At 44.4% G+C, this 14443-nt stretch overlaps 1 long non-coding RNA gene across 1 annotated transcript; it reads right to left on the bottom strand.

Annotated features, from left to right (window-relative positions):
* Window positions 1–367: 367 nt before the first annotated feature.
* On the bottom strand, window positions 368–12431 carry LOC141988087 (uncharacterized). Its single transcript, XR_012639653.1, has 3 exons — window positions 12356–12431; window positions 3480–3753; window positions 368–436 (listed from the first exon to the last, which is right to left on the bottom strand). It is a non-coding gene; the product is annotated as an uncharacterized LOC141988087 (long non-coding RNA).
* Window positions 12432–14443: the final 2012 nt, after the last annotated feature.

Genomic DNA, 14443 nt, shown 5'->3' with positions numbered 1-14443 from the left:
TCAAAACGTAGGGGGTTGTGTTAATGTTACACAAGAACCAGTTCAGAACCAGCTCATCCAGAAATCTGGGGACACTAAATACCACCCCTGAGCGCTTCTAGTGGACAATACTTCCCCACTCACAAGCACTGAGTCGGGGTGTAACAAAAAGAAAACTTACTAAGGGGAGAAGGAACACAGCATTAGCTTCAGTAAACACAGCACCAATGACTCAGAAGTATGCAAATAATACGTAAAACACCCACTCCACAGTATCTTGGGCAGTATTTCTTTGACTCAGTTTCCCACCTTGCAGTGAGAAAGTCCTGTGGACAAATCTCCCTTTAACATACCTTTCCCCCTTTCCCTCTGTTGATCCCCCACTCACATGTTGTTGCCAGAGATGAGCAAAGTCCTGTAGTCCAGGGGTAAATTCAGGTGTGTTCATCTCCAGCTCCTGAAGGTGGGGAAAGATAAGCGATGTCTTTGTATGAGGAGACTTTGGCAAACCAGTAAAGTGCCTGAAACCACTATGGCTTATTGCTAAAAGCAGCCAAGTCAGCAGACTTAGCTTAACCAAGGCAGGAGGGGAAGGGGATTTTGGGGTGTCACAGAGAAGGCAGCTTGACCCCACGTCCTTCCTGATAAGAATTGTGTTGAAGTTGCTGATACATGCATCTTAGAAGAGCAGGATGTGCCCCAGGAATGTCTATTGGGGCCTCAAGGCTGCAAACTCTAGAAAAACCCACACCTGGTTAATCGATAATTGGAAGGAGCCTCTTGCTTGCCCATTGGAACTGCTTGCTTAACAAGTTTTCTTTAAGGGACATGTCATTCTATTACTAATGTATAAATAAGGGGGGAAAGTTTGAGGTAGGGTGACTCTCTCTCTCTGGATGCATGTTGTGTTTCCCAGCGGGCTGCTGCTGTGCCACTCGAGAGCCACACTCAGCTTTGGTAATTATCAAGGGTTGGGGGTGTTTTACTAACCTCTTGCGGACCGTGTGTATAAGTGCTTGAGACTAAGTAAAGTTTAGCTTTAAATGAAAGCACTCTTGTGTTGTCCTGTTTGTGCCAGCCATCTATCGGTCGGACGGCCGTGTCTGCCCTGATTTATTTCCTGACACCACCTCGCACAGAGTAAAAGTTACCAAAAGCTTTGGGTTGAAAGAACCCCAGGTAACATCTTCACCACTATTGCTTTGCCACTGCCACAGATGTAGCTCACTTCTTAGCACTTTCAGCTCTTGCTGATTTGATTGGGTAGGGGGGAACCTCTCTGCTATTACCTCCTGTGTGTTATCTTTCATAGAATCATAGAATCATAGAATATCAGGGTTGGAAGGGACCCCAGAAGGTCATCTAGTCCAACCCCCTGCTCGAAGCAGGACCAATTCCCAGTTAAATCATCCCAGCCAGGGCTTTGTCAAGCCTGACCTTAAAAACCTCTAAGGAAGGAGATTCTACCACCTCCCTAGGTAACGCATTCCAGTGTTTCACCACCCTCTTAGTGAAAAAGTTTTTCCTAATATCCAATCTAAACCTCCCCCATTGCAACTTGAGACCATTACTCCTCGTTCTGTCATCTGCTACCATTGAGAACAGTCTAGAGCCATCCTCTTTGGAACCCCCTTTCAGGTAGTTGAAAGCAGCTATCAAATCCCCCCTCATTCTTCTCTTCTGCAGACTAAACAATCCCAGCTCCCTCAGCCTCTCCTCATAAGTCATGTGCTCTAGACCCCTAATCATTTTTGTTGCCCTTCACTGGACTCTCTCCAATTTATCCACATCCTTCTTGTAGTGTGGGGCCCAAAACTGGACACAGTACTCCAGATGAGGCCTCACCAGTGTCGAATAGAGGGGAACGATCACGTCGCTCGATCTGCTCGCTATGCCCCTACTTATACATCCCAAAATGCCATTGGCCTTCTTGGCAACAAGGGCACACTGCTGACTCATATCCAGCTTCTCGTCCACTGTCACCCCTAGGTCTTTTTCCGCAGAACTGCTGCCTAGCCATTCGGTCCCTAGTCTGTAGCGGTGCATTGGATTCTTCCGTCCTAAGTGTAGGACCCTGCACTTATCCTTATTGAACCTCATCAGATTTCTTTTGGCCCAATCCTCCAATCTGTCTAGGTCCTTCTGTAACCTATCCCTCCCCTCCAGCGTATCTACCACTCCTCCCAGTTTAGTATCATCTGCAAATTTGCTGAGAGTGCAATCCACACCATCCTCCAGATCATTTATGAAGATATTGAACAAAACCGGCCCCAGGACCGACCCCTGGGGCACTCCACTTGACACCAGCTGCCAACTAGACATGGAGCCATTGATCACTACCCGTTGAGCCCGACAATCTAGCCAGCATTCAACTCAATGCTGTCTCCTATCAGGACTAAAGCTCAGCCCCCTAGACCATCTTACGATTGTTTTCAGCTCTAATAGTCACTTAGAAGCGATAAAGACTTTCAACTCAATCTTAGCAGCTGTAGCTTTAAACACTGAAAGGGCAGAATCAAATAGTCTCTAGCATCCTCAAACAATCCTCATCCCCCCTACAACTTTTAACTGGAGATTGGTCACTACCCCATGCACTTAGAGAGTGAGGGTAAAGTTGTGGCAACAATAACTAATATTACTCTGTTAGGGCATAGTAAGTACAGTTCTGCTGCTCTAGAGTCATGTAATAAGGATAACAACGTTTAATTACCTCTGCATCCAAATTTTAGGTGAATTTTAAACCAAAATGGCCAAAATTGATCAATGCGATGAAGTAGGTGTGTCCATGCAAACAAGTTATGTTCTTTTCCCCCAGTTCATCAATAGATGGCAGGAGAGAGCTCACTCAGACCACCAACTTCCATATGCTACACTGGAGTCAATCCTATTCATGAATTTGAATGCGATTAAGACAATTGTCACTAATAATAATATTCTATGTGTAATATTTTTTCATCTTGTAACAGTCCATTTCCTGGTTAGCCACAGGGTTGGTTTTTTTGTATGTAAGTCCTCTGTTCTGTAGTTGTTCTGTAGGAGAGGTTTCATGCCTTTATAAAGAAGTCCTAAATCAGTAACAGAATCAGCAGTAAATAATGGCTTAGTTCTCATTTTCAGATAAAGCATTAATTGTCCTCTAATGCTTTGCACAGGGCATTAGCGAGCCAACTCCCAGAACAATAAATGAAAATTGCAGTGTATTTGCCCTCCCCCTGATATGTACAGCTTTAAAAAGGCAGATGGGTGTGTATTCTCATACAAAGCACAGTAAATCACAGATTATTCACATCAGAGATTGATGCCCTACAAGGGTCTGCTATGATAATACATGGGATAGAATCTTTAAGTGGGTACATTTTCACTAGGTCAGCATCTTGCTCCATAGTTTTTGATACAAACTTACAAACAAATGAAATCACAGCAAAAAAGGTTGCTTTAATAATTCCCCCAGAGCAAAAGAGACTTATTTCTACTTCATAAGGAAAACAAAAAATCCTTACCATGAGCATACAGGTATAGCTTGGGTGAAATAAAAGATAGCATTTGAAAAAGTACATCATCTCCAGGAGGTCTGCTGCACCTTTATCTGTGCTTATTACTGATTTATTGGAAAGCAAAGCTGCTTAAGAAAGCAAATTGCCAGCAATTCAGGAACATGTAAGAGGCGGACTGAAGGCTTGATCAATTCTCCTTGAAGTCAATGGGTGTCTTCCATTGATTTTGGTGGGTCCCTGAATTCCTCAAATCTCTCTTTGCAGACTAATTAATTGTTTACTGTGAAGCAAATAAAAGGTATGGTCAAAGGCATTAAAATTATCCCCACTTATAACTAACAAGGACCAAATGTATTGAACACATTCAGCACCAATTGGTCGGATACCAGAAAAATACTAAAAGCTGGTGTTTCTCTTGTTGCTTCCTGTCACTGCCTGTGTTTGGGGTGGTGTGGAGCTGCACTGCCCCAGCAAGAGCATTAGGGGAGGCATGTGCTTCTGAGAGACAGAATGCTACCTGGCCTGGAGCCCTCAGCTGTGCAGGGGAGCTCTGCAGCATGCCTTCCCTGATGCAGCCAGTTAGTTTGTCTTGCCAGCACTTGTGGCATGCAGCATGGGATTCTCATAGGATACAGGGACAGTGACTACAACCAGACCTTGTGTAGGGCCCATGTGAATGGGAATAGAAAACTTCTTGCATCCAGCCCACCCTGCCTGGGGCCAATCACAGTGTGTTTCTACCAGAATAATATATTCATCTGTTTATAAATATTGTGGGACAAATCCTGAAGCCTAATCCATGGCTATGCAGAGCTCTAGATGCAGTGCAGCTGTTAGGAATGAGGGCCTGCAGCTGGGCCTAGGATCAACTAGTTAATCTCAGCAGAAACCCCTAACTGGCCAGATTGCCTGATGGTCTGAGCAGCATTGCCAAGACTGCTCTTAGGGCCCCCAGTAGCACTTAGCTTGTGGCTACTCAATACATGTACTTACAGCTGTGATCTTGTTGTTCCCAACCTTGCTCTAGCCTGACCCCAGTTCTGCTCTTGCCTCATCTTCGGCCCTGGCTTCACCCTGTCCTGCCCTCTTCCTGGCTCCGGCTCTGACCCTTGGCTTGGTTCCTGACTCCAGTTCTGGCCACTAGGCCTGACCACTCACATCCTCATCTGTGACAGCAGCTCCAAAGCACAAAGAGAACAAGTTTTGGGGTGACTCTCCTCTGATGGGGCAACCGATGTATCTCGATGCACCTGGGTTGGAAGCGGGAAAAGGAACCGAGGACTGAGTCACTGGATCTGCCTCTACACAGATCCACCAGCCATTGCCCACCATAGGGAGAGGGTGTATGCATAGCAGGCACTACTACCACTTTAGGGCAGCAGCTGAAGCCATGGAGCAGCTCCACAGCCTGAGGTGATTAGGAAGGGGTAAGGATTCCTTTTTCCCTACGCCCTTTTGCAGCTTCCCTGGACCACCCCTGAGTGCTCGATGTAGAACTACAGGGATTACAGGCCTCTCCAAAAGTACATCACAAATACACTGTGCCAGCTGTTGTTTACACAAGAATTTCTCATTTGAGAGATCTCACTAGAATTCAAACACAAGTTAACTTCTGCTTTCAGTCCCTTTATAAAGCGCAGATGGCAAAGTCATTTGAGTTGTGCATTTAAGTGAATCAGGGGCATGGAAGGGAGGGTTTTGGGGGCCCCATTCTACATTCCTCACGCAGACCAAATTCCAGTTGAATTCAGTGAGGTTTTTGCTGAGCAGGGAAATCAAATCAGCATCAGGCCCTGGATGGCTTGTTTCACACTGTACAGAAGTGATGAGCTAATGTTTGCGAGCCTAATGTTTTCATGTTTTGCCTTTCAAAAAATATACAGAAATGTTATTTTCAGAGAATTTAGTGCTCCTGGACCATAGCAGAGTGCCAGAATTGCTTTGCATTCACCATCCATATGTCAGGAATCACTTGGGCAGTTGCAGTGGAAACTTTCCCACCCAAGCCTAGCAATGTACCTCAACCTCTTGTGTAGGGGCACATGTTAGGGATGAAGAGAGAGGTCAATCTTCATACTTATTCAGGGTCAAATTCACCCCTCTGCAGGGGGCTAGCATATGGCCAATGTGCAAAGGATTAGTACAAGGGTGAATTTTACACTCCACCCTTGGCCTCTCTGTTGAAAGGGATGACAATTAAGTCACCTGTGATGATGCTTTTTGTGAGGTGAACATTTATTGATTAGGGTCCTGATTCAACATCCATTGAACTCAGCAGGAGTCTTTCCAAGAACTTCCCTAGGAAATGAGCTGAGACCACCAGAATATCTCACATATGTCACCTGTCATGTCAACTGTAGGTCACTACCAATCTGATCTAGTGACTTAGTGTTGAAAGGCTCCATACTCATTAATCATTAACAACTATGAATCAATTAACTATTCAGTCATCTTTCCCAAGTCATATGGTGAACTGAACATAAAGTAAAGGAGTACTTGTGGCACCTTAGAGACTAACAAATTTATTTGAGCATAAATTTGTTAGTCTCTAAGGTGCCACAAGTACTCGTTTTCTTTTTGCGAATACAGACTAACACGGCTGCTACTCTGAAACCTGAACATAAAGTGAGTTGGACAAAGGGGATTAAAATAGCCTTAAAGAAGCAGCTGACGATTCACCTGTAACTGGGGAATTATCAGTCTTAGGGCTGGCACAGCAGTTGAATCCCCTGCTATATTATGTATACACTAACTCCTCGCTTAATGTTGTAGTTATGTTCCTGAAAAACGCGACTTTAAATGAAACAATGTTAAGTGAATCCAATTACCCCATAAGAATTAATGTAAATAGGGGGGGGTTAGGTTCCAGGGAAATTTTTTTCACCAGACAAAAGACTATATATATATATATGCACACACACGCAAAGAGTATAAGTTTTAAACAAACAATTTAATACTATACACAGCAATGATGATTGTGAAGCTTGGTTGAGGTGGTGGAGTCAGAGGTTGGAAGAGGGTGGGATATTTCCCAGGGAATGCCTTACTGCTAAATGATTAACTAACACTTGGCTGAGCCCTCCAGGGTTAACACATTGTTGTTAATGTAGCCTCACACTCTACAAGGCAGCACAAATGGAGGGAGGGGAGACAGCATGGCAGACAGAGACACACACACCATGTGTGTGTGAGAGAGAGATGCGCATTGCCCCTTTAAGTATGCTGACCCCACTCTAAGTACATTGCCTTTCTAAGGAGATCAGCAAGTTGAGACAGCAAACTCCCTCCATCCTGAGCCCTGTTGTGTCGTCCCCCCCCCCACCCCGCTCTATAGAGATGGGGTAAGCAGGGGACAGGAGCAACGGGGAGGGGGACACCCTGACATTAACCCCCATCTTTCCCCCGCCCAGCAAGCAAGAGGCTCGGGGAGCAGCTCCAAGGCAGAGGGCAGGAGCAGCACGTGGCAGCGGGGGGAGGGATAGCTGAACTACCAGCAATTGATAGCCTGAAGCTAAAAGGAGGAAATTTTCATAGCAGTCCCTGGCAAAAATGTTGTCAGCACCTCTCTGGCTGGATGGAAAAGTACCAGAGAACCCTACATCAGAAGATCTGACTAGTGGAATATTCCACTTGACTTGCATTAATCTCCAGAATCTAGCTGAAGTTTTTCTTTTTTAAAAGTCATGTGGGAGGAGGTAAGTAATGTGGACTGCTGGATTCTGACTTCTGCTTTCAACTGGTGCATTTTCATACGTTCATATTTTCAAGAATAGCCTGCGAAAGCTGCTTATCACAATTTAAATCTATTTTTCTGTGGTTTAGTTGTATTACTAATGGCAAAAGAGTGAAATCTTATCTAAATGTATATTAAACACACACAGAGAGCAACAAATATTTTTCAAACTACCATTTCACTCACCACTGAACCCTAGCCTTAAAAACTAGTGTTAAAATGAGCTCAGCTGTTTGCCAGAGTGTCAAACTCTACTGAACAAACACATCTAATCTAAAAAAACAACAAAACAGCAGCTTTTGTCTCTTGGAGTTGTATCTGGCAGAGAAATTATCACTGATACTGCACACAATGGACAAAATTCTGGCAGGACACTCTCCAGATATACCAAATGCAGCAGAGCTAGCAATGGACAGGTTCTCCTGCTCCAGTTCTGGCTCCCATCTTTACCCCCACATAACCTCCAAACAGACTACTCAGTGGGCCACCCAGGATAGAACCTGCTGAAAAGCATTCCAGGGCATGCATGTACCCTGGCCCAGCAAAGGCAGAAATAATTTAGCATTGGGTAGCTGTATGTTTGTGACTGATGCTGGTGACTACAAAATATATCCTGGTTATTAGTTTAAGAGAAATACACATAGAGCTAGGATATAGGCACATGTCATTGCTGACTTCACAGAACTATAGGTCATTTGGTTTTGGCCCTACTGCTTGTATCTGCTCCTCCCCAGCTGAAGCAGGCTGACAACACTGAAATCTGCTATTTACACAAAGAGCAAGTACAATGACAGTGCCAGCTTCACCACCAATGTACATCAATTGTCCCCAAGGGACCATCTGCCAGCTGAGGACAGCCAGAGTGCAGTCCACTTTGGCCACTACTGCTCTGTGCACCTATATGCCAAGGGCCACAATGATGCCTGCCATAGGAGCCAGCCATGCCAGCTCTTTGCCCACAGGGGAATAGCCCATACCAGGAGAGTCCCCAGCAGGGGAGATAGGGCCAGAGTTCATTCACTTTCCATCTCCAGAGCTGTGCAAAGCAGCAGAGCAGAGTACGGAAATCAAGCCCCAGATCTTTCTGTTACCATTTTCTGGCAACTGTGTGACCCTGTGGCAGATTATATAACTTGAATTAGACACAAGCAGTGCAGTGTTAGGATATAGATATTCAGGCCTGTCTGTAAAGGCCTATACTCTAAGAATTTAGGTGTATTCTTATCACTTAGCTAGTTATAGAGGTATAAAAGAGAGAATCAAAATCACTGTCTGACTGTATAAGGCCTTTTCTCACTGTGACAGTCTGAGACCCTGTTCTTAGGCTAAGATCTTTGGCTAAGCAGCAGAGGCAGCCATAAGCTGGGAAGTGAACGGTCACATCCTCACATTCCAAACTAGTCACATTGAAATAAGGTGCTGTTGGGCTGTTAGGAATACAATCCTGTCCTGATAATGCCTATCACCTCCAGAGAAAGGGAAGTGCCTAGAAGATGTAAAAAGAAACTTAGTTTGATAGCATCCTGTCTGGCAAGAACTCACTTATCAATAGACACAGCTGGGAAACCCTTATGTCTTTATAGCTGGGATGTGAAATCCTCATTTCTGTGTTCTATCATTATAGTCCCCATTTCCCATTGTTTGTCTGTGTAATCTCTGTCTGGTTCTGTGATTGTTTCTGTCTGCTGTATAATTAATTTTGCTGGGTGTAAACTAATTAAGGTGGGATGTAATTGGTTAAATAATCATGTTACAATATTGGTTTGTTTGGTTAGTTAAATTTCAGTAAAATGATTGGTTAAGGTATAGCTAAGCAGAACTCAAGTTTTACTATATAGTCTGCAGTCAATCAGGAAGTAAAGGGGGTGGGGGAACAGGGAATGGGGACAGGGAAATTGGAATCATGTTTTGCTAAGGGGGGAAATGGGAACAGGGACACAGGTAAGGCTCTGTGGTGTCAGAGCTGGGAAGGGGGACACTAAGGAAGCAAACTGGAATCATGCTTGCTGGAAGTTCACCCCAATAAACATTGAATTGTTACTCTGAAACCTGTCATTGAATTGTTAGCACCTTTAGACTTTGGGTATTGTTGATCTCTGTTCATGCGAGAAGGACCAGGGAAGTAAGCGGGCGAAGGAATTAGCCCCCTAACATGCAGTACTAATTCTCTCTATGAAATATTGTTCCATACTTGTACTGTGGCCTTTAGGATCAATCTCACGGATTCTCCTACAAACCCAACCCTAGGTCAACAAAATGTCATGTTGCAACCCATTACGTTTCTGAAACAAACATGAGACTACTTTGTTCATATATACCAGCTATTGGGTAATAGTTACAATTCCACTGGTACTAATTATAATAAATTCTTCATTAATGAGTCAGTACTTCAGCTCATATCATTCTACTTCCCAAAACCCCTTCTGAATCAATATGGCATTCTTTAAAACCACACACACCTTGGCCTGGAATGGAATAGGGACAGGTGTCACTACCTGCTGATATCTTGATCTCTCCTGTGTTTCCTCCTCGGCCCTGTTTTCCCCTGACTGACAGCTAACAGTGTACTGGTGCGGATGCATTGCTTGAGGTGGATGCTGCTTGAGTGTAAATGTTTTAACATGTGTTTCAGGCTTTCCGTGACTCACAGGTACAGTAAATGAGCTGGAAAATATGACATGTATCAAGTGGAATTAGCTGCAGAAAATATAATTACCCCAGGATGCCACTGAAATGCTGACTGATCTATAAATCCTAAATTATTTGGGGCATGACCATCTGAGAAACCTTTGCTCTTTCTCTTAGACATGACGACAGCTGAGGTCAGGTAAAGCACTCGAGGGGGAAGTCCCAAAAGTAGATAATTTGCGGCTGGGGAGCAAGAGTTTGTCAGTTGGCTTCCCTTCACCCTAGAATTTACCTCCGCAGCTGGTCTGACAGATCCATAGTTTGTTGACTCCTAGGTCACTGTGCAAGACCCATCTCTTTTTCTCAGGCTTGTGCCTGGACACTGGGTTAGAGCTAGGTTGTGTGTGGGAGGGATTCTGTTTGTATAAATATTGTGTCCTTAAAAGTGTATCCTGAGGAGAATTTGGCTAACATAATGCCTTAGGACAGTGGTTCTCAAACTGTGGGGCGGGCCTCCCAAGGGAGGCATGGGAATGTGTCAAGGGAGGTGCGAGCTGTGTGCTATTTTTTTTTAAGAGCTCTGGCTATCAGCCCCAGGTGGCTGGGGCTTGTGCAGAAGGGCTGTACACACCCAGGAGGCAGTGACAGGGGGGACAGCTAGAGCCCAGCCACTAGGGCTCAGGCTCTCACCCCGAGCCAATCCTTCACCTGGAGGCGGCTTTTAGCTCTGGCTGTCAGCCCTAGGGTGGCAGGAGCAGCACAGAAGTAAGGGTGGTAATGGGGCACTCAGTCAGTTGTGAAAAGTGATAGTGACACCCTTACTTCTATGCTGCTGCTGGCACAGTGCTGCCTTCAGAGCTGGGTGCCCAGCCAGCACCGCTGCTCTCGTCTTTGCCTTCAGAGCTGGGTGGTGGTATATGTAGTGGGGGAGGGGGTTCGCTAAATGACTACAGACACAAAGAAAGGGAGGCTGAACAAATATGTTTAAGAATCACCGCCTTAGGGGAATGAGGTATCATGCCCATGGCTGCAGCTATGGAATCAAGTAAAAATGCGCAGGAAATAGCCGTGCAATATGAATAGGACACACCTGCATGGGTACCCCAACTAGAGACCTTTTCAAAGATCTGGGCCAAGTCTAAACTGGAATGTAGTCAGATGAACACCCACATTTTACTTGAAAGAGAGGACCCACCACCCCAGCAGCAGCATCTGATACCTAAGAAATAGATAGGTCCAATTCAGGAGGAAGTGGAGTCATTTTTAGAGGTCTCAACGGGAAGGACAGTAAGATTGCGGGAGGATATAACTAACCCAGTTCCAGCCCATTTGGTTATGGTGGCAGTGTCAGGAGCCTGGGTTCAGGACTTGCAAATGCAGAATTTACAAGTCCAACTGATGAGGTAGAAAAGAAGACGACCATGACAGAGGAGACCTAACTGAGCATCAAGTGGGATCTAAAGTCATAATCCAGGAACAAGTTCCTTAGCACCCTTTCCCAAAGGCAAAGTGGTACAGGCCACGCTTAGTGTTAGACTGACTTGGCCCCTCCTATATTTGGTGGACCTGGAAAGGAATGGGCAGAGTTGGGTTCACACTAGTGAACTCAAAGCTCACAAAAGGTAAATAAATTTTTTTAAAAAGGCAAAAAATGGTTTCTTCCCTTTTTATTGTGCAAATTTGCAGCCATAAAGTGATGGAGGCTTACAACATTGTGTGTCCTGAGATGGAGTGTGTGTAAATGGTCCCAAGGCACAGAAACACTCCAGTCACTAATTCCCCAGTCCTAAACCACCGCAAAAGACAGACAGGATCCAGTGGAAGGCATGTTCCAAAGACACTACCACTATAGAGTCAGAAGGGTCACTAGGGCAAACACACTGGATGGCACAGAAGTTAGGGTCTCCCTATAAAATTCTGCAAACATTAAAAAATTAAACCTTCAAGTTAAGTCTCTAACTAATAAACAGGGATCCTAGAAATCCATTTGCCTCAGGAAAACAAAGAATTTACATTTTTACATTTACATTTTACAGAGAATTTCATTTTTACATTTTTTGAAAAAATAAAAACCTATATTAACTAAATTTTACTCCCAGTACCAGTGTCACTTATTCAATGCACATAACCTCCTGCTCTTGTGGTTGATTTTTGAATTCACTTTAAATGTACATGCCAAGCAGCTGCCAAAGGAATTTAAAATTGCCTCCACCAGCCTGGCCCTGTACACACTCAATGGTGTGCCTTGGGAACCTCCAGGAATAAAGCCAATAAAGCTATAATAAATAATAATAAAAATAATTAATAATAAGATCTGTAGCATGGGTGTAACTCAAAAATACCAATTATAAATAATATACATCCAATATACTTAAAATTAGAGCTAACACCTTTACTTAACAACTTAAAAAATCAGTGTATAACAGTGTATGATTATAAGTCACTACTAATTTAAATCCACAGGGGGCAGTTGAATAAAATCAATTAACAAATATAGTATACAGTAATAAATGAAACTTACGTAACTGGCATTTACACTGCCACCATTTACCCCACCCCGGAGTGTACACTCCTCTTGATTTCAGAGTCCTAGATGTTTGCGTGGGTGCGCTGGAAGATCTGCAGCTGGAGACAGCACTCTGTTGGTTCTGTGTATCAGTCCAGCCATGGCAACAAGCAGCACAACCCCTCTGACGACTGGAGCTGGCTCCATCAAAGGTCAGCAGCTCTGGGTCCTAGTTTGGTGGGAAGCTCACTCTGCCTCTCCTCAAACTCAGTCTCTCTGCTGTGCCCCTTCCCTTGCAAGTACTTTCCCAAACCAGAGTGGGGGTTACTCCCAATCCTTCATGGCAGGCCCAGTCAGTCAGCTCTAGGCACAGCAACAGTCTCTGCCCTGGCTCCAGCGAAGCCACCAATAGCCTCTGAGGCCCCCTGCTCAATCAAAGCCCCAGCAGGCTCTCAGCAGCAGCTTCTGGCTTCCCAGCAGCAGCCCCTGGTGTGGGCAGAGCTCCACAGCAGCAATCTCATTCCTTTTCCCAAAATGGCATCCACCACCTGCTCTCCCTGCAGGAGGAAATCTCCCCCTCTTTCCCCAAGGCATCATGGGAGTTTAGTCTCTGGGGCCTGATTGCAGCACACAGGCTTTTCCCCTGGAACCCTCCCAAGAAAGTTCAGAGGCCCCTCTAATAAAGGATGCCTACATAAAGTATGCCTTGTGAGGTTTCATTTTAAAAGTCTTGATCTGTTGAACATTAATATCCTGTTGGATTGTATGTGCTATCACTGTATGTGAAGCTATGAAGTATTGCTATATGTGTTACTGAAATATGTTCTGAGGTTAGAAGATGCCCGCAGCCAACCTTTTAATTGCCACAAAGGACCAGCTAGATGTGCTGATGGCCATTAAATGGAATCCACTCTCCCAACTGCCATCCCAGAGACTTCTCAGAGAGAGCACATATGCAATGGAGACTGCTTGACAATTGGGGACTGTCTAATGCCCACACCACAGCAAGGATCTTTCTAGCAAGCTGGAAGAAACTATAAAAAAGAGACACTGACATCATTTGGCCTGTCTCCTCCCCAACTCAACATCTGGAGGAATGTCTGGAGAACAAGGCTTTGAATTGGGGAAAGAGTCCCAGTCTGTGTATTGAGGATCTGTAACCTGCTTGTACCATCTGTCAGGGTGAGACACTGCTTGATTCAAATCCTGCTTAGTTTGTAGAACTCAGACTACAAATTTTTATTTCTTAAGTAATCAGCTCTGATCTCTATGCTTGATGCTTATAATCACTTAAAATCTATTATACTGTAGTTAATAAATCTGTTTTATAACAGTGAGGTTTGGTTGAAGTGCTTGGGAAATCTCAGCTCAGTTTACAACAAAGCCCGTTGCCAACTGTGTCCACATATCTATTGAGGGGACACCATCATAGTGTGGCTGATGTGATTAGGCCCTATCAGAGGCTCGTTCACCTGCACATCTACCAATGTGATATATGCCATCATGTGCCAGCAATGCCCCTCTGCCATGTACATTGGCCAAACCGAACAGTCTCTACATAAAAGAATAAGTAGACACAAATCAGACGTCAAGAATTATAACATTCAAAAACCAGTCGGCGAACACTTCAATCTCTTTGATCACTCGCTCGATTACAGACCTAAAAGTGGCAATTCAACAAAAAAACTTCCAAAACAGACTCCAACAAGAGACTGCTGAATTGGAATTAATTTGCAAACTGGATACAATTAACTTAGGCTTGAATAAAGACTGGGAGTGGATGGGTCATTACACAAAGTAAAAGTATTTCCCCATGTTTATTTCCCCCTTCCCCCCATTACTGTTCCTCACATGTTCTTGTCAACTGCTGGAAATGGCCCAACTGGATCATCACTACAAAAGGTTCCCTCCTCCCTGCAGCTCTCTTGCTGGTAATAGCTCACCTTACCTGATCACTCTTGTTACAGTCTGTATGTTAACACCCATTGTTTCATGTTCTCTGTGTATCTAAAATCTCCCCACTGTATTTTCTACTGAATGCATCCGATGAAGTGAGCTGTAGCTCACGAAAGCTTATGCTCAAATAAATTTGTTAGTCTAAGG

Source organism: Natator depressus, chromosome 5 (assembly GCF_965152275.1).
Source record: "Natator depressus isolate rNatDep1 chromosome 5, rNatDep2.hap1, whole genome shotgun sequence".
Classification (NCBI taxonomy): domain Eukaryota; kingdom Metazoa; phylum Chordata; order Testudines; family Cheloniidae; genus Natator; species Natator depressus.
Note: the sequence above shows the minus strand (reverse complement) of the source record. Positions and strands in the feature narration are given on the sequence as shown.